Source organism: Papio anubis, chromosome 17 (genome assembly GCF_008728515.1).
Source record: "Papio anubis isolate 15944 chromosome 17, Panubis1.0, whole genome shotgun sequence".
Taxonomy (NCBI): Eukaryota; Metazoa; Chordata; class Mammalia; order Primates; family Cercopithecidae; genus Papio; species Papio anubis.
In genome coordinates this window covers 35,392,686-35,412,694 of record NC_044992.1, presented here as the reverse complement: position 1 = coordinate 35,412,694, position 20,009 = coordinate 35,392,686, and the positions used below count along the sequence as shown (strand labels likewise).

At 42.1% G+C, this 20,009-nt stretch overlaps 1 long non-coding RNA gene across 2 annotated transcripts; it reads right to left on the bottom strand.

Annotated features, from left to right (window-relative positions):
- Positions 1–407: 407 nt before the first annotated feature.
- LOC103878787 lies at positions 408–19,824 on the bottom strand. Of its 2 annotated transcripts, none has more exons than XR_002517857.2 (3): positions 19,439–19,824; positions 18,499–18,677; positions 408–2,359 (listed from the first exon to the last, which is right to left on the bottom strand). It is a non-coding gene; the product is annotated as an uncharacterized LOC103878787 (long non-coding RNA). The 2 variants fall into 2 exon arrangements; XR_639122.4 differs by lacking the exon at positions 408–2,359 and adding an exon at positions 14,163–17,664.
- Positions 19,825–20,009: the final 185 nt, after the last annotated feature.

Below are 20,009 nucleotides of genomic sequence, written 5' to 3'. Positions count from 1 at the left end.
CTCTACTAAAAATACAAAAATTAGCTGAGTGTGGTGGTGGGTGCCTGTAATCCCAGCTACCTGGGAGGCTGAAGCAGGAGAATCACTTGAACCTGGGAGGCAGAGGTTGCAGTGAGCTGAGATCGCACCATTGCACTCCAGCCTGGGCGACAGAGCAAGACTCCATCTCAAAAAATAAAATAAAATAAATAAATCTATTTCCAGAACTTTTTAAAAATCATCACTTCTCAGCCTTTTGGCTAAGATCTAGTGCAGAACTTTATCATTCCAAACTGAAATTCTATACCCATTAAACACTAACTCCCATTCTCCCCTTCCCCAAGTCCCTGGCAGACACCGTTCTGTCTGTAGGAATTTGACTACTCTGGGTATAGCTCATATAAGTGGAATCGTATAATATTTATCTTCTGGTATCTGGCTTATTTCACTTAGCATAGTGTCTTCAAGGCCTATCCACATCATAGCATGCATGTATCACTCCTTTATTCCTTTTTATGGCTCAATAATATGCCATTTATATATGTACCACCTATATATATTTGTTTTATCAGTTCATCTGTTGATGGACACTTGGATCTTGTGTTGTTTCCACCATTTGGCTATTGTGAATAATGCTGCTGTGAACACTGGTGTACTCCAGATTAATTTCAGAGTCAGTTTGTCCAGGACCAAGCAAAACATTCTTCTATTACTTTTATAATTACTCTCTCTCTTCCCCAGTTTCCCCTCATGCCTCCCAATGGTCATTCATTATCTTGTTCAATCCTGACATGCCCCAGATACCTTTCTGGACGTATCGTCCATCACTGCGGTGCTGCCTGTGGTTCTGCCTGCCCTTGCCTGCCTTCCCCTTCCTGGCAAAGCTGTGCAGCTGCTCTCCAGGCATTTACTTGGAAAACCACTTTCCTTTGCTAGCCGGCTTCATTGGTCCGGAGGGACTTTACCGGAACTTCTGGTAATAAATTGCTCTCCTTGCACCTACCTGCACACTGTACCTGCCTCCAGCCTAATAGGGCTCTCCAGGCTCCGAAACATGCCCTGGCTTGCCTGCCCCGGAAGGCCCTCCTTGCCAGCCACCTCCAGCACTGGTCCCTCTGGGGAGTCTTTGTGCCTCTCTTGTCATAACTTCAGGCTTCTGGCCCCCTTTCCCCTGCCACTTTGCCCCTCCATCCTGTTTCAGAGACACCTTTGCTCTTTCCTGATCTGTCTGTGGCTATCCTCAGCCTGGGCACAGGTGGCACACCTCTCACTTCTCCACCACCCTCTGCACCTAGCACACTGTTTTCCATATAATGGGTGCTGGTTTGAATTGGGTTAAATCAAGATCATCTCCCTCTGCAGGCTTAGGAGCAAGTAAAGCAAGCAAAGCCCTCCTAGGCACAGGACAATCTTGCTGCCACTCCCACCATCCTGGTAGCTCATGGTGGACCTCAGGGAATTGTAACTAACACCATCCTGCTGGTGACCTGAGACATCCAGGCACAGCCTGCTTCCCTGAAGGTCCAGCTTTATATTCTGATCCTGGTTACCTGCAAGGTCGCCTGTGTTTTCCTGGTTCCCTGTGCCAGAGACGCCACTTCCCAGTCCAACTCTGTGATGAGTTCTGACGGCAGGTGGGGAGTGGGTTACAAACGGGATCTAATTCATGCCTGGCTCACTGTGTGGTCAGCTCTTCACCCTTCAGTTGCAGCTCTCTTGCCAAAAAGGTCTCTGCGGCCTGATTTTTTGTGAACATGTGCACATTTGTGTGTTTCGTTGCATTTCATGTTCATCTTAATTGTTTTTTTCTCTTTATTTCTAGGCGTTTAAAATTCACTTCTTCAACAAATGTTTTCTGGGCACTTGCTTTGTGCTAGGCTTGTGCCGCAAATAAGATGACAGGCAAAGTCTCTTCTCTCTTGGATAGGGGGCGAGAAGCAGGCAATTAGCAAGGAAACAGAAATTAGCACAATAATTTCAGAATGAGAAGTGCTAGGAAGAAGAAAAAATAGAATAATATGACAGAAAATGATTTGGGAATAGGTGGAAAATATTTTAGATTTTGGTATTAAACTTCTCTTCTCCCTAGACTTTACGGACAGTTGTTAAAGAGAGAGGGAAACTTTCCTACATCAATGAGTCCACCTTGTAATTTAAATAATTGCATCTTTAATAGGTCTCTTTACTTAGTTGGTATTTGAATGTTGAGCTTTTTAAAAATAAACTGTTTTTTGGAAGAGAATTATAGAAATGTAAAGTTTATTCATTCAACGAATACTTGTTGATCTCCTACCACGTGTTGGCATTGTTCTAGGTGCTGGAGGTGCGGTAAAGGGTGAAACAGATGAGGCCTTGTTCCATGGAGTTTCCAGACAATTCTCTAGAAAGAAATAAACAAAATAACTTCACATGGTGTTGGGTCCTATGCAGGAAATAAATAAAACAATGGGTAGGGAGGCAACTTTGGAGAGATTGGAGAAAGCCTTGTGAGGAGGTGGTATTTGAACTAAGAGTTGAAGGAGGATAAAGATACGGAGAAAAGGGAACTCATACATTGTTGGTGGGAATGTAACTTAGTACAGCCTCTATAGAAAACAGTATGGAGATTTCTCAAAGAACTAAAAATAGAACTACCATTTGATCCAGCAATCCCACTACTGGTAACCTTTAACAGTATATACCCAAAGGAAAATAAATTGGTATATCAAAAAGATACCTGCACTTGTATGTTTATCATAGCACTATCTACAATAGCAAAGATATGGAATCAACCTAAGTGTCCATCAACAGAAAATTGGATAAAGAAAATGTGGTGGCTGGGCGCGGTGGCTCACGCTTGTAATCCCAGCACTTTGGGAGGCCTTTACTGCAGGGATCACCAGGTCAGGAGATCGAGACCATCCTGACTTAACACGGTGAAACCCTGTTCCACTAAAAATACAAAGCAACACGGTGTGGTGTATGGGCAACTCAGTCCCAGATACCGGGAGGCTTTGAGGCAAGAGAATGGCTGAACTTGGGAGGCGGAGGCTTGGCGGAGCTGAGATCCGGCCACTGCACTCCGAAAGCCAAGTATGACGGGTGACTCACCTTCCCAAAAAAGAAAGGGTGGCAGGCAATAAGAAGTACTACTCCAGGTCATTAAAAAATCGAACAGCAGCAACATGGATGGAATTGCTGGAAGACATTATCCCAGGTGAAACAAGCTGGAGACAGAAAGACAAACATTGCATGTTTTCACTTATAAGTGGGAGCTAAATCATGTGTACACATGGATGTAGGATGTGGAATAACAGACAATGGAGACTTGAAAGAGTGAGGGGGCCGGGCGCAGTGGCTCACGCCTGTACTCCCAGCACTTTGGGAGGCCAAGGTGGGTGGGTCACCTGAAGTCAGGAGTTTGAGACCAGCCTGGCCAACATGGTGAAACCCCGTCTCTACTAAAAATACAAAAATTAGCCAGGCATGGTGATGTGCACCTATAATCCCAGCTACTCAGGAGGCTGAAGCAGGAGAATTGCTTGAACCCGGGAGGTGGAGGTTGGAGTGAGCCAAGATCGCGCCACTGCACTCCAGCCTGGGCAACAAGAGCAAAACTCGGTCTTAAAAAAAGAAAAAAGAAAAAAGGGTGAGAGGATGGGGGAAGTGAATGATGAGAGACTACTTAAGTGGTACAATGTATTTGAGTGATAAATACCCTAAAAACCCTGACTTTGCCACCATGTGATCTATGCATGTAACAAAATTACACACGTAACTCAAAAATTTATATAAATAAACTAAAAAATTTTTTTAAGTTAGCAAACAACTTTTTTAAAAGAAGAATAAGCAGATACCCCACATAGTGAGTGGAGAAAGCACATCCCAGGCAAAAGGGACAAAGAGCATATGCAAAGGGCTTGAAGAAGGAAACAGCTTGTTTTGTTTAAGAAATGATAGAGGGCTAGGCGTGGTGGCTCACACCTGTAATCCTAGCACTTTGGGAGGCCGAGGCAGGTGGATTGCTTGAGCCTAAGAGTTTGGGACCAGCCCGAGCAACATGGCGAAACCACCAAAATTAGCCAGGTTTGGTGGCATGCACCTGTAGTCCCAGCTACTCAGGAGGCTGAGGTGGGAGGATCACCTGAGCCCAGGAGGTCAAGGCTGTGGTGTGCCGTGATCATGCTACTGCACTCCAGCCTGGATGACAGAGTGAGAACCTGCCTCAAAATAAATAAATAAATAAATAAATAAATAAATAAATAGATAAATAAAAATAAAAATATAAATGAAAGAGATGATAGAGGATGGTGGTGTAATGTGAGTTTGGAAAAGCAGACCTAGAACATACTATGGAAGGTCTTTTAGGTGACAGCAAGGGGGTTTGATGCAGTGGGAAGCTGTTGGAGGGATCTGACCTGCATCTCATAAAGACCTCTTTGGCTACTGTGAGGGAAACAGACATTTTGGGGAGGTTCCAGAAGTCAAGGCAGAGGAAGAGCTAGTCTATAAGGTGGACCCCCTTTGTGAAAAATCACCTATGAAAGAAGCCAACATACAAAACATCCACTGGAAGTGATCAAGACTTCTGGGAGCAGCCGGGAGGTGGGATCTCAAGTCCAGATGTTGAATGAGTTGGGAGATTATATGGGACAGATCCAGAAGCTGATGAGGGGCCCAGGATGCAGATGAAGGAGACGGGATGAGCAGGCAAATGCCATTTCTTTTCATTCTGCCTATTTTGCTTGAGTCACCAGTTTGGTAAGGGGAGAGTTTCAACCATCTGCAAGTAATCCAAATGCTTTTACTAACCTGCCTACCCATCCACACCCCCACCAAAAAAAATAAAAAAATTAAAAAAAAAAAAAAAGAAGCCAACCCCAGAGCTTGTATGCCTGCATTCTCCACAATCATTTCTCTGTGTTACAGCTCTTGTCATCTTACATTATACATGAATAACTAATCAACCAAACACAAACCCACTGATGAAAAAAAAACGCATGTTGGATCTAGAATGTGAGCAGGGTAAAGAGTAATATTAATTTCACTGGCAAATAACAAAATGGGAGCAAACACGAAGGATGTTAAGACAAGACATGTTTTTGAATGCTTCTGGGAATGGAAACTCTCCAAGAATCAAGGGAAAGGGGAAGAAGGTTGGTCATATTTGGAATGCACTAATACCAATTCTCTTTTCTTCTGGTATGTATGCATATGTGACTACCTGCAACATCATCCTGGGCCAGGCCAACCAGTCATTTAAACCACCATGCTGTCTGCCTCACCTAGTCGAACCGTTCGTATAATAATCTTCCACTATTCCTCAATGGACATACAGGTGTTAGTCTCAACGCACCAATATTGTGGTAGGCTGGAACAAAACCTTTTGCTCTTTGAATGTCCACAGTGAGTAACACCATGCTAGGTATGTAGTAGGTGCTCAATAAATGTATCTTTCACACACTTCCTAAATGAAGTCTATCTCTTCCTTCATCATTTTCCTGAAAGATCTTTCTTGACCACTAAGGATGAACTCCTCATCTCCATATCCGGTGAGTGGTTTAGAAAGGTTTTAGTCTTCCTCCTCCTTGACTTCATAATGGCATCTGACACTGTTGTGACACTTCAGTTGTCTTCTGTGGCTCTGAACTTTTCTGGTTCTAATCTTTTCTCCCTGATGGCCTCTCTACCCTGACCTCCAATGATTTCTTTTCCTGTTTCTGCACTTGAAAGTCCATGCTCCACAAGGACTCTGCTTTTCTGTCTTGTCACTCTTTCTCTATGAGAAATTAATTGTATCTCATTTCAAATCAATGCATGTATCATCCTCTGTCACATTACATGCAAAGTATCTGCTTATGGACCTGTCTGTCCAACTAGACTTCAAGCTCCTCAAAAACAGATCCCTCACTGTGTTCGTCTCTGTGCCTCCAGTACCTGGCACAGAGCTGGGCACTCAGTGAATGCTCCGTACACACGGACCCAACTGATCCATTCTCAAATTATGCTTGGAGTTGGCAGATTGGGCAGAAATTATTACCCCTATTATATAGAGAGAGGACCCCAGTGCTCAAGGAGGTTAAGTAAACATTAGAAACATGATTCCTGCGAGTGGCTATGGAGACTCCGTGTAATAATCATTCTGGTATTGCCAATTGCAAAAGGACTGTAAAGCTAATAGAGATGCTGTCTAAATACCGACATCCAATCCTTTCATGCTCTTCTGAGCAGGCTTGAATTTTCCAGTGCCTCTCTTAAAATACAGCCCGCAGGACTGAGCATAAAACTGCATGTGGCCTGACCTGCCAGCACGCGCTGGGAGTATTGCTTCCCTCCTTCCACACTCTGCTGTGCTATTAATAGAGCCTCAGATTGCATTAGGGTTCTCAACAGCCTCCTCGCACTGTAGGTTCACATCAAGCCGGTGATCAGCTAACCCCCCGGGTCTTTCTCATGCAATGCCTTCTGTCAGGCCAGGCCTCCCCAGCAGCCACTTGGGCAATGAATGTTTTTGAATGCTCATGATTATTTGTGACTTAGACTAGAAGGGACAACACCACATCATGCCCTCCTTTCTCATGTGGCATTTTGCTGAGTGGGTGATGGGGTCTTGGGGGTCCTGTTCAGAACCCAGAGGTGTGGCCAGCCACTGGGGGCCACCAGCATCATCAAACCCACAAAAGTAAGAGGATGATGGCAAAATTAATTTTCTGGCTCACTTCAAATTATTCTTAGGTTCATCCCTACTCCTCTTGGATTAGGGTCCTTTCTTGGTCTTGTTCTAATGCTGGGTGTTTGTATGCACAGCCTCTTTTCCCTCCCACCCATGGACATGGCCACATTTTGATTTCTCATGCCCTTTCCAAATAGTAGTAGTATTTTTAGCATGAATATCTTGCTCAGAAATTGACTGTACAGTCTATCCCCTATTGTCTTCACATCTAATACTTTTCTTTTTTCCCTCTGCCTCTCTATGCATCAATACCACCTTTGGCTAAATAGATTTGATTTTGAACTATTTGAATTCTCCCTTCATAGATGACAGCCCTTTTTCCCTCTCCTTCCTTCCCTTCAATTAGTTTTTTCAGCCACTTGGAATTAGCTGATGGGTGATTGTAGAAATTGCAACGTGGGCTACTGTGGTGGGTCTCAGTGTCAACTCCAGGGCACTTCTGAATCTGGAGGGCTCTGGTTTCAGAATCTGATAGCCCGGCCCTGAACTCTGGCATGTGGGGCTGTGACATGAGACACAGCTTCTCTTTGCTCGGCCAGTAGAGGGAACTGAAATGTGGGGCGCAAGAAGGCGTTTCCTCTGTTCGCCAGACGAGGGCGCTCATACCCATAGTCCTCCAAAGTTGGCATTTCTCACCCCAAAACAGATCTTGTCGGGTTGGCCTCCTTGTAACCCAAACATATGATGGGATGACATTACAGCTCTGCTACTGATTGCTGCTTTGACCGCCTCCTATGCTGTGTAAATGGCCAAAAGCAAAGAATTATTAAAAAGCAGGTCCAATGTTGCCCAAGCTCATGTGTGGTTTGTGGGTCTATGTGTTTGCTGCTGGCAAATTCGCGAGCAGATGGGACTCCGAGGCAAGGCGTGGAAGTGACGATGGAAATGTTGGAAATTCACAGACATAACTTGTAGAGTGTGTGAAGCCTGGTGCATGGACCCTGCGTATCTGCAGCTGCGATACTTAGATTTCGGTTTGGCAAGGCAGGTCACGGTGGAGATGGGGCAAACTGCAAGGGTGGTGGAAAGGAGACAGGGAAGGTGACGGTGGCCCTCTGTCAACTGTTTCCAGGTGGAGTTGAAAGGTGTAATCATTTTCTTCTGGGGGCCTCCACACCTTTCATCAAGGCGAAGTTGGTGACTGGTTTAAAAAGAAGATTAAAAAAATTAACCTCGAGAGGCCAAAGGAGAAAATGGTTTCCAGGTGGAAAGGGATTGACAGAATGGTGCTCTTGTGCTGTGACTCCCAACTCCGAACTCCGTGGAGCATTCCAGTGGGACACTGTACTCCCACCCCTCCAGGCAGCACTGGGAGGCAGACAAGTCTAGGAGGCAGAGGGCTCCCTAACTGCCAAGCAGTGAAGATGTTTAATAAAATATTTACCTACATGTTTAAGAATAATGATGACAGCATGACAAACAGTGGTGAAACAGCTTTAGGGGACATGGAAGCGCAGCCCTGGGATATTTTTAATGAGAATGGTGACTTCCTGTTTAATTCCGAGGCTTGTCTCTTGTGCCTACCATACCCACGCTGACATCACAAGATACCGCCCATGACTGGAGATGGGGTTCATCAGACTGGCCTAGGGTGTCCCCTGCAGGAAGCTGCCACATGGAGAGGCTACAGCCAGCCTCACTCCCAACCCCAAGCAACTGCCCACCTCTTGCAACTCCTGAAGATTACAGCTTTCTGATCCCTGCCCCCACCACACCTAGAAGGGTCCTCTGTTGTGGTCATTCAATAAATGATATTTCTTAATTAGGAATCTAGCTCTTTCTTATTCAACTAGACTAACAGGCACCCTATGCCCTGCTTGGGTGTGATAATTTTGAGTTGGAGACAAGGAAAAAGGAGTGGATGAAAGGGAGTAAAAGTCTTCAACCATAATACTAGATTTCAGCTATGCCCAACGTGAAAATGGAAAGGGAAAATGGAAAAATAAAATTGACTAAACATGCTTTAGGTTTGTCTTTCCCTCCATTTGGGAGCTTTTTGCATTTTCCTCTCCGATTTGGGGAAAAAAATGAAAGAAAACAAATTTCTCTATCATTTAAATAAAATAGATCTTTATGTCTCTAAATATAATACATCAAACAATGTTAGGCGTAAATAAATTATACATAAAGATACTTGTTTGTTAGATCATTAAAGGCTGTTTGAAACATAGAATTTCTGCCGATGAGGTGCCTCACACCTGTAACTCCAGCACTTTGGGAGGCCGAGGCAGGTGGTTTACCTGAGGTCAGGAGTTTGAGACCCGCCCGACCAATATGACGAAACCCTATCTCAACTAAAAATACAAAAAATTAGGTGGGCTGTGGTGGCAGATGCCTGTAATCCCGGCTACTCAGGAGGCTGAGGCAGGAAAATTGCTTGAACCTGGGATGTGGAGGTTGCAGTGAGCTGAGATTGAGCCACTGCAATGCAGCCTGGGCGACAGAGGGAGACCCTGTCTCAAAAACAACAACAAAAAAGAAAAATATAATTTCACTTTCTGTCAGCCTCACATCCTCTATGTTTTTTTGGGTTTATTTTTCCAGATATTTTATACCTCCAGTTATGACTCTGTTAGAAAGATACCGTCTTGGGGCCAGGCATGATGGCTCATTGCTGTAATCTCAGCACTTTAGAAGGCTGAGGCAGGTGGATCACCTGAGGTCAGGAGTTCAAGACCAGCCTGGCCAACATGACGAAACCCTGTCTTTACTAAAAATACAAAAATTAGCCGGGCATGGTGGCAGGTGCCTGTAATCTCAGTTACTTGAGAGGCTGAGGCAGGAAAATTGCTTGAACCCAGGAGGCAGAGGTTGCAGTGAGCCGAGATCGCACTATTGCACTCCAGCTGGGAGACAGAGTGAGACTCTGTCTCAAAAAAATAAATAAAGATACCATCTCGGCTTTCCCGTATTATACAGATCCAGAAGAAAGACCAACTTAGGATCTCTATGCACATGATTATTTCATATTTTTGGAAGAAAATAAACTAGCGTTGAATTTAAGAACATGCTCAGAAGTCATGATTTTTGAGGAAGGAGGCTATTTATTTAAATCGATATAAAGGACCATTAGTTTTAGACCTATAATTTATACTTGGTGAAATTTTCATGAAAAAAAAAAAAACACTCATTTCCCTAAATATTTTCTAGTAAAAACATGACTTGCTTTTTCGGTGCAAAGTCTGCCACACTGTTTTTAAAAGTGAGGCTTATGAGACCGTGGGAGAGAGATAAGTGAACAGCCTCTTTAATAAGAGAGGCGTCCAGCATGGTGGTGAAATGCAATACCAAAAAGTAAACAAAGAGCCTCATGTGAAAAAGACCAAGTTGAAATGAATCTTGCTTTTCCTATTTGAAAAACATGCTCATGGTTGTTAGTAACTGAGTCAAGACATTTAAATCATATATATACTTTTATATTTTGACAGTGACCTTTTATAAGTATACAGTGGGGATAAGAAGATGAGCAAAGCCTTGCTGCAGAAAAAGCATTTCAGTTAATTGAACATGAAATGTGTTACCATCTGATAACATTAATAATATGTGATCGCTACTTTGTATCTAATATGCAGTTCATTTGGTTGGAATCGAAAGCGTTCTATAAATGTTAGCATATGAATCCTGTTGCAAACCTATAAACTAAGCAGCTCTATTTTGGTGCATTTTGAAGTATCTCTGTGTTAGTTATCTATGCTGTGTAACAAATTATCCCCAAACTTAGCAGCTTCAAACAACAAATATTTATTATTGCAACATCAATCAGGAATGGCTTAGCTGGGAGATTCTAGTTCAAAGGCTCTCATTAAGTTGTAGTCAAGGCATTGGCCAGATTAACAATCATTTGAAGACTGGATGAGGGCTGGCAGATCCACTCGTAAGGTGTCTAATTCACAATCCCAGCAAGTTAGTTTGAGATATTGACAGTAAACCTCAATTCTTTTCTACACTGGCCTCTCCATAGGGCTGCCTGAGCATCCTCATGACATGGCAGCTGGCTTCCCCCAGAGCCAATGATCCATGAGACAAAGCAAGATGGAAGCTACAATATCTTTGTATGATCTAGCGTTAAAATTCACCCACCATCACTTCCTTCACATTCTGTTCCTTAGAAGCCGGTTACTAAGTACAGCCCACACTTGAGGGGAGGGCAATTCGACTCCATCTCTTGGAGGAGTCTTAAATAATTTGTGAACGTATTTTAAAGGCACCATGATCCTCTATTTACATAAAGACAGTTGAAAATGACGGTGGTTTACCTGCTAAAGGTCAACAAACTCCTGGTAAGACCCCACCTGGAAGGCGGCAGGCTTTTTTAATTTATTGTAAAGCAAAACAGAAAACCCACATTCTTGAAATAACTGCACACGAATTCCAAATCTGCCTCTTTAAAAGGTCCAAGACCTTCTAAACACGGCAGGACACTTTCTGTTTAGAAATGGATGAAATGGACACTAGACTGGAAGGGTCAGCCTTTGATTAAGAGTCAGCTTTCCTCTTAATCAGCTCTGGGACCCGGAGAACAAAGACACTTTTCTGAGGGATGGTTTCCTCCTTTGTAAAATAAGATGGGCTAGCCGAATGGTTTCCAAAGTTGGTGGCCTTTAAGGTCCTCTGGGGAATTAAAGGCTCACTGATCTTGTGTTAAATTCACAATGTCCAGGAATCTGTACCACTTAAAAGCACTTGGAGACTCTGGTGGCCTGTTTTGCAGACAGTAGGAACAGCTGGGCTACATGATTTCTCATGCTTCCACTTTTAACATCATTTTATTTATTTTTGAGACGGAGTCTCTCTTTGTCACCCAGGCTGGAGTGCAGTGGCATGATTTTGGCAACCTCCGCCTCCTGAGTTCAAGTGATTCTCCTGCTTCAGCCTCCTAAGTAGCTGGGATTACAGGCTTCTGCCACCATGACTGGCTAATTTCTTTTTTTGTATTTTAGTAGAGACGGGGCTTTACCATGTTGGCCAGGTTGATCTCGAGCTCCTGACCTCATGTGATCTGCTTACCTCAGCCTCCCAAAGTGTTGGGATTACAGGCGTAAGCCACCATGCCCGGCCAACATAATTTTAACTCTCCCCATCAGACTGGGTATGCTCATGTACATTGTTGGTTCTCCATCTTCGCTACAATCATAAGCAGAATTTTAAAAAATTATGATGCCTAGGGCCCTCCCTAGCAAAACAAGTCATTCTGGGGTGGAACTCAGGTACCATCATGAGTTGTTGGCTTGTTTTCATCAGGACATTTAAAACTAATCATGTTTAGCCTTGTTGGCACATTAGAATCACTTGGGGAGCTTTAAAAAACTGCCCAGCCCGTCCCTCAGGCCAATTAAATCACAATCTCATGGGTAAAACCAAGAATCGGTATTTTTTAAAGTTCTCCAGGTGATTACAACATACAGCCAAACTGACCTATGTTTGCCACATTTGAGATAATTCTAATGCTAATTCATCTGTAAGGGATTATTCCAAAAAAAACCCAACATTTACATGCCACAGTGCTCTAAGAAAAAAAAATGCATTTACAGTGGAAGATATTACAATTTTGAAATGAAATATATTAAAAATTAAATGGAACTAAGTTCAATTTCTGGCAATATGGCAGACTAAGTAACTTGAAAATCCTCCCATCATAAACCACCTATAAATACTGGTCAGGATGTAATAAACACCCATTTAAATGAGCTCTTGGGACAGTAAGCAAAGGCTCTCCGAGTCAGGAAGAAGAGGGAGATTATAGCATGGTATGCAAGTAAGCTGAGGTTGAGCTGGTCTCAGGCAGGTTTGCTGGTGTTGTGAGCCTGAGGTTTGAGCATCAAAATGGAAGGAGATTATGCTTAAGGTCCATTAAAAGTGGGAAAATGGAACTCAGAATCCCCATAAAGTTGGAACCCCATAAAGCTAGAACCTCCCGAATCACTAGAGAAATAATCAGTGGAAAAATAATCTCCCCAATGTCACAAGGAGACAAGAAAATGTGCCTGTCTTGGCATGGGTTGAGGGTGGGGAAAAAAGGGCTTTACTGAGAATTTGGGATTATAATGTGGTATGGTCCAGGAACCCCAAAGCTGAGAATGAATACAGAAATACAGACCCAATGCCAAACTATACAATGTATGTAGATATAATCCTCCACAAGCAAGATGTAGCAGACACAAAGGTCCCAAGAACCTCAGGTAACAAAACTATCAGGCAGACTATAAACTAAGTAAGTTTAAAATTATTAAAGACACAAAGGAACCTTTGACACCATGAGAAAGTAACATAACACTCTAAAAAAGGTAGATTTAAAAATATAACTAAACAGGATTTCTAGAAATGACAAATGTAGTAACCAAAATGAAAAGCTCAGTGATGAGTTAAACAGCAGATTAGACAGAGTTGAAGAAAGAACAGCAGATGGATCTGAGAAAACTGCCCAGGAAGCAGCAAAGACAAAGTGAAGAAAGGTCTGACAGATTCAGAGTATGCTGGATAGAAGGAGAAGATGCATTATACATTTCATATAAGTACCAAAAGACAAGGAGAGGGATATTTCATTGACAGAATCCCAAAATTATGCATATACAATGAGTATTGAATCAGATAAAGAACAAGAAATTCATACTTGAATATGGCAGAGTAAAAATGCAGGAAGCCAAAGACAAGGAAAAAGTCTTAAAACCAAAGAGAAAAGACACATTACCTACAAAGGAATGACAATTAGACTCATAGCAAATGTTTCAGAAATTAGGAAGACATTAAGAATAGGAAGATATTTTTAAAAAGTGCTGGGGTAAAATAACTGCCAATCTTGAGTATTACACCCAGAGAAATCATCATTCGAGAGTGAGAGTGAAATATGATATGTTTGTGTTAGTGGAGAGAGCATATCACTCACACAATCCCCTGAAAAAAAACTAAAGGTTATGTTTCAAGGGAAAGGGTCTATATCGAGAAGGAAATTGGTAAATATGGGCAAATCTAAGCGATGAATTGACTGTATATAAAATTATAATAGAGGTTAAAATTAGGGGTATAAAAACTAGGTGGATCTAAAATAACAAGCAACAATAAAACATAATGAGAGGATGTAACTGAAGTTGAATCATTCTTAGCTTATTGAATAGTTCTAGGGCACTTGATTTACTTTAGATCACATGTACAGGTTAAAATTGTAATCACTGAAAGAGTAGAAATAGAATTTACAACTTCCGGCCAGATGCAGTGGCTCACGCCCGTAATCCCAGAACTTTGGGAGGCCAAGGCAGGCAGATCAATTGAGGTCAGGAGTTCAAGACCAGCTGGCCAACATGGTGAAACCCCGTCTCTACTAAAAATACAAAAATTAGCTGTGGTGGTGGGTGCCTGTAATACCAGCTACTCGGAGGCTGAGGCAGGAGGATCGCTTGAATCCAAGAGGCAGCAGTTGTAGTGAGCTGATTGTATCACTGCACTCCAGCATGGCTGATGGAGCGAGACTCCATCTCAAAAAAAAAAAAAAAAAAAAGGCCTTGGCCTCCCAAAGTGCTGGGATTACAGGTGTGAGCCACCATGCCTGGCCAATAGGATCTCTTATACATTGCTAGTAGGAGTACAAATTGGAACACCACTTTGGAAAGCAGCTTAGTATTACCTTGTAAAATTTTACATTCACATATGTTACAACCCAGCCATTACTCCAAAGAGAAATTTCTGATCTATGTGCATCAGAAGGTAAGAATGTTCATAATAACACTGTTTATAATAGCAAAAAAAAAAAAAAAAAAAATCCTGAAAACAACCCAAAGTCTTGTTTGTGAGAGAATGGAGAAACTAAACTGTGGCACAGTCACATAATGGAATATTATACAACTGGGAGAAAGAATGAACTACAACCAGTTACAAAAATCTAACTGAGTTCCCCCTGCCCCCCAGGGACCTGGCTAGAGGATCTAATTGATTCTCAATAATTTCATATTGAGTAAATTATCAAGCCTCAGAAATTTTTCATAAAGTTTCAAAACAAAAAGTAAAACAAAACAGAATATTAGCCATTGATATGCATAAAACTTTTTAAAAAGCAAAATCATAACAAATACAAGATTCCGATTGATGGTTACTTTAGAGGAACAAAATAGGGAGGAGCATATAAGGAGATGTTGCATAAGTCATTGTTTCTGTTTTAGTTCTCTGGTTGAATAGCAGGTTTATAGGTATTCATGATATCAGTAGATAAAATAAAATAGGACCAGGAGTATACACAATGATGCTAGTGTGCTATACTAGAGATTGTGATTAATATATTTTTGTGCCCCTAAATTGTGATATTTCGTGATATTTAAAAATATCAGCAATCACAATTAATGTAAATGGACCAAACTTACTAATTGGCACAATAAATAATGAACCAGAGCTAGCTATATGCTATTTACAGGAGACCAAACAAAAAATTTGGGACATGGAAAGGTTGAAAGTAAAAGGTAAGAGGGAAAGCGAAAGATCTATTAGTCAAGGGCTAATCAAAAGAGTAGTTACATTTATTACAGACAAAATAGACTTTAAAGCAAAAGGCATTAGGGATAAGTATCTTCTGTGCCAATATTAAAGGAATAATTCACTAGGAAAATAGCAAATCTAAGCTTGTGTGCACCTCATAACAAGGCCTTAAAATACACAAAGCAAAAAGTATGAGAAGTAGAAAATGCATAGTTATGGTGGGAAATTTCAACAGTTCTTTCTGATGTACCTGACAACGTACTTTTAAAATACAGCAAAATTTGAGAGAATTACAGGAGAAACTGGCAAATCTAGTCATATAGAAATTTTAATGTACTTCTATAAAAAGCAATAGGTCAAGCAGACAAAATATTAGTAAGGCTACAGGAAATCTAGATAATATAATTAATAAGTCTGATCTAATAGACCCATATAAAATGCTATACTTAAAAATTAAGGCATATACATTCTTTTCCAAACTACATGAAATATAAAAATTGACTGCACCAAAGCAAGTTTCAATAAATAACAAAGAATCTGCTTCATATAGATCCTGTTCTTTGACCTTAATTCAGTTAATTTAGATGTTAGTAACTAAAGAATAACCTCAAATATCCCTAAAATACACCTATATTAATTCACTGGTCAAAGAAGACATCGTATCTGAAATCTAATTTTTTTTTTTTTAAACAGGATCTCGCTCTGTCACCCAGGCTGGAGTAGTGACGTGATCATGGCTCACTACAGTCTCAACTTCCCAGGCTCAAGTGATCCTCCCACCTCAGCCTCCTGAGTAGCTGGGCCTATAGGTGCATGTTAGCACACCTGGCTAGTTTCTAGAAAAGTTTTCTTTTGCAGAGATGGGGCCTCACTATGTTGCCCAGGCTGGTCTCAAACTCCTGGGCTCAAGGGATCCTCCCACCTTAGCCTCCCAAAGTGCTGGGATTACAGGCGTGAGTCATTGTGTCCAGCCAAAATCTAAACTTTTTTTTTTTACCTCAATGATAATAAAAAGTCTGTATATCTTGTGGAGTATAGCTTGAGTGGTACTTAAAGTGAAATCTGTAGTCTTAAATGTTAAAATCAGAAAACAGATGGCTAAAAATTAATTACCCAAGGCACCAATTCAAAAAGAAAAAAAAGAGCAACAGAATAAATCCAAAAAGAGCAGAAGCAGAAGGGAATACTATGTGATATATATTAATATTACATTATATATTATATTCTACTATATAATAGTATATCTTTTCTATTGTGCCATATATAAGAATATAATGTCTAATAATGTATACGGACAAAACTTACTGGAACAGAAAAAGAAACAATATTTAAACTAAAGTCTGGTTCTCTGAAAACACTAATAGAAAGTAGAAAGAAAACACTAGTAAAAAACAACAAAATCTCTGGCACAGCTGATCCAGATAAGAAAAAATACATATAAAATGATATTTGGAATGAAAAAAATAAACATTATGGATAGATACAGCAGAGATTAAAATACATTAAGAGATAACTATGAACAGCATTTTGTCAACATATTTGAAAACCTAGATGGTATGGATAATTTCTTTGAAAAATATAGTGTATAAAAATAGATTCAAGAAGAAAACAGAAAACCTGAAGAGATCTACAAGCGTTCAAGAAATGGAATCAGTAGTTAAAAATCAACCCACGAAATGTCTATCCCAGACCCAGACAATTTACCCGCAAGTTCTACCAAACATTCAAGGAACACATAACTCCAATCTTATACACACTGTTCCAGTAAATGAAAAAAGAAGGAACATTTACCAGTTCATTTTATGAGACCAGTATAACCAGACAAAAGCAGTATGAAAAGGGAAAACTGCAACCAATTTGGCTTATGAACATGAATACAAAAAGAATCCTAGAATGAAATTAAATGTTGACCATCATTCATTCATTCATCCACTCACTCATTCAGTCAATCATTATTTATTGAGCATTAACCGTGCGCCAGCAGGCACTGTGCTGGTACATGGAGAGCAGAAAGGGACAGGAGCTTCTGGCTTAGAGGAGATGGGCAATAAAGCAAATGATCATACAGGGTAAGGTACACAGAGGACGTTCTGGTAAGGTAACTGCATATCTAAGGGCATTGGACCCTGTCAGAGAGGTCTGGGAAAGATTTCCAGGCACATAAGTGGAGTAAGGGTGGATGTGGGAAGACTGTTTTGTGAGCTGTTGCAGGGCCTCGGGTGGGAGATCTGGGATGCAGTAGCAAGAAAGATGGATTTGAACTTGGGCTTGCTTCAGAAAGGCTAAGTGGAGATGTTGAATACAAAACTGACCAGAGCCTGGAGCTCTTCAGGAAGGGTGAGGCTGGAAATTTCAATTTGAGTGGCATCAACATGTGTTTAAACCCATCCTGGAAGATTGAGTTTGAAGAAGGAAGTGTCCAACATTGTCTTGGGCTGTTGAGACTTTCAGAGGGTTGAGGACTGATATTATGCTGCTTGTATTCTCCTGAGGCAGGGGCTACATTGAGTGAACTGGAGAAAAAAATGCATAAAATAATAATAATAATAATAATAATAAGCTATTACAAATAATGTAGTGCATAGGGGCAGCCAAGAGGGAATTTTTTTGGACAATGAAACTGTTCTGCATCTTGATTATGGTGGTGGTTACATGACTCTATGCATAAGTCAACACTCATAGAATTACAGACCAAAAAGAGTAAAGGTTACCATATATAAATTAAAAATAAATGAGTAAAAACAATGTAGTAATGGAGACTTAAAATCCAGTTCTTTCTAAGCCACCGACTTTGTAACTGCAGCTCTAGACCCTCTCTGGATTTTAAATCAGTTCTGTAAGTGTCAGCTTGTGGAAGTCTATACCACAGAAGAAGGGCCCCCAACTCTCGCCTTGTGAGGGACGGAATAAACATGCAGGCAGCAGAGGCCACACCGCATTGGACTGATGATCAGAGGGTGGGGGTGGGGTGTAGCCTGGTGAGTTTGGCACCTCTGAGACCCTGATGTATAATGAGGGTATTAGACTAGGAAAGTCCTTTCTACCTAGGATGGCCTGTGGTTCTACTGTAAAAATCCCAACACAATACAATGAGCTCTGCTGTCTGCATACTGTTGAGAATAATCAATCATAATAAACAATCATCATAACAACTGGCCGTTCAACACATGAGACCCCAGATGATTTGGGAAGGAGCTTGGAGTGACAGGAAATGTTCGGGTTTGTGGTTTAAAGCCTTAGAGCACCTTCTCAATATGATTATATTGAGTAGTGATTGATAATAAACACGAATCAGGTTTACAGTGAAAAAGGAACTTTTACAACATTGGTTCACTTCAGCCTCTCACCTTCACCCCATCAATCCTGTCAAGGAGGAATTACTGCAATTCAGGGAACGGGGAGATTGAGGGTCTGGTCACTCAAGGATATGGCTGGTGTTGAGATTTTCCAAATATTCCATTTTTCCAAAACCCACAGTAGATTTGGTACAGTTTTGGTGTTGAGTGTCTTCCTTTGTCTCCTAATCCTATGAAAATTAATGGAAAAGTGTTAATTGGGTATCAATTCATACTTAACATTAATCTCAGTATTTGATGAACCACAACTTTATGTTGCCCCTCACGCCATATTAACTCAGTTTACTGCAATAATTTAAAACAATACAGATTTAAAACAATATGGATAATTGTATCCGTATTGTTTCCAATGCCCCATAAATTGAAACCAGCCCGAATTTGGCCAGCCTAGAATCTGCCGGAGAAACGTGCGATGCCTTTGGAAGGCTACAGACACCGTCTTTTTGGAGTTTTCAGTGCATGAAGGTATGAAACCAGCATTTATTAAGCACCCACTGTATGCCAGAACCCGTGCTGTACAATACTGCTGCTCCTAAGGTGGGAGTGATTCTGAAGCCTTCTGCCACCAGCTACCTCTGCAGGTCGTGAGGGGTCTTGGGCTATTTCAGTCTCATGCACTTTATTATCCTGGCATATAAAGGCTGGGTAATTTGAGAAATAAAATATATAACGAACGGATTAAACAGGGGTTTCCTGAAATAACCACCCTTCCCAGCCATCCCAGAGGCACTCCAAAAGCACTTCTCGTTATATACAAACATTTGCTTTGAACCTCAATCATGTGACCTTGACTCCTATAACCTATCTTATTATATTTTTAAAACACTGTATGATTAACGCGGAAACCCTTTTTTTCGGCACTTTCTCGCCACTGGAATCGCGTCAGTTTCTCAAAGTTCCAAAATAACCTTTCCCGGGCACGGATTGGTACCTCTACTGGGGAAGGGCGGGGAACCGCGCAAGACGTGCCGGTGTGGAGCGAGAGCCAGAGAGAACTTCCAGCGCAAAAGGAAAATAAAACTTGTGGCTGGTGTTTGTGCAGGAGGGTCTCCGCTATGCTGAAGCCCCCCGATCCTGGGGGGTCTCGGGGACCGCCAGAGAAGCGCCGGGGTGTGGGTTTGCTCCCGACGTCCTTGACCTAAATTTCTGAGCCGTGGCTGGAAACAGGGCACAGCGCAGGGCGGGCGGCTGGTGCCATCTCCGGATCTCGGCGGCAGGGGCCGGCAAACTTGAATGGAGAGGGCGAACTAGAGAGGGTGGGGGGCGTCTTCTCCCCGGTCCGGGTGAGGAGCCGCAGCAAGCTCCCCGCGCCTCCCCTCCCCCGATCCACCCGCCCCCCGCAGCCCATGTGATCCAGGGAAGTCGGGGTGCGCTCCCTCTCGCCCTGCTCCCTGCCGGCCCGGAGGCGGGGTCCCCTCGGCCCGCGGGGTTCGCGCGCCACCCGTGTGGGTCCGGCCGTGGGGGGCCGAGTGTGCGCGCGCGGGCAGGCGGGGGCCGCACGG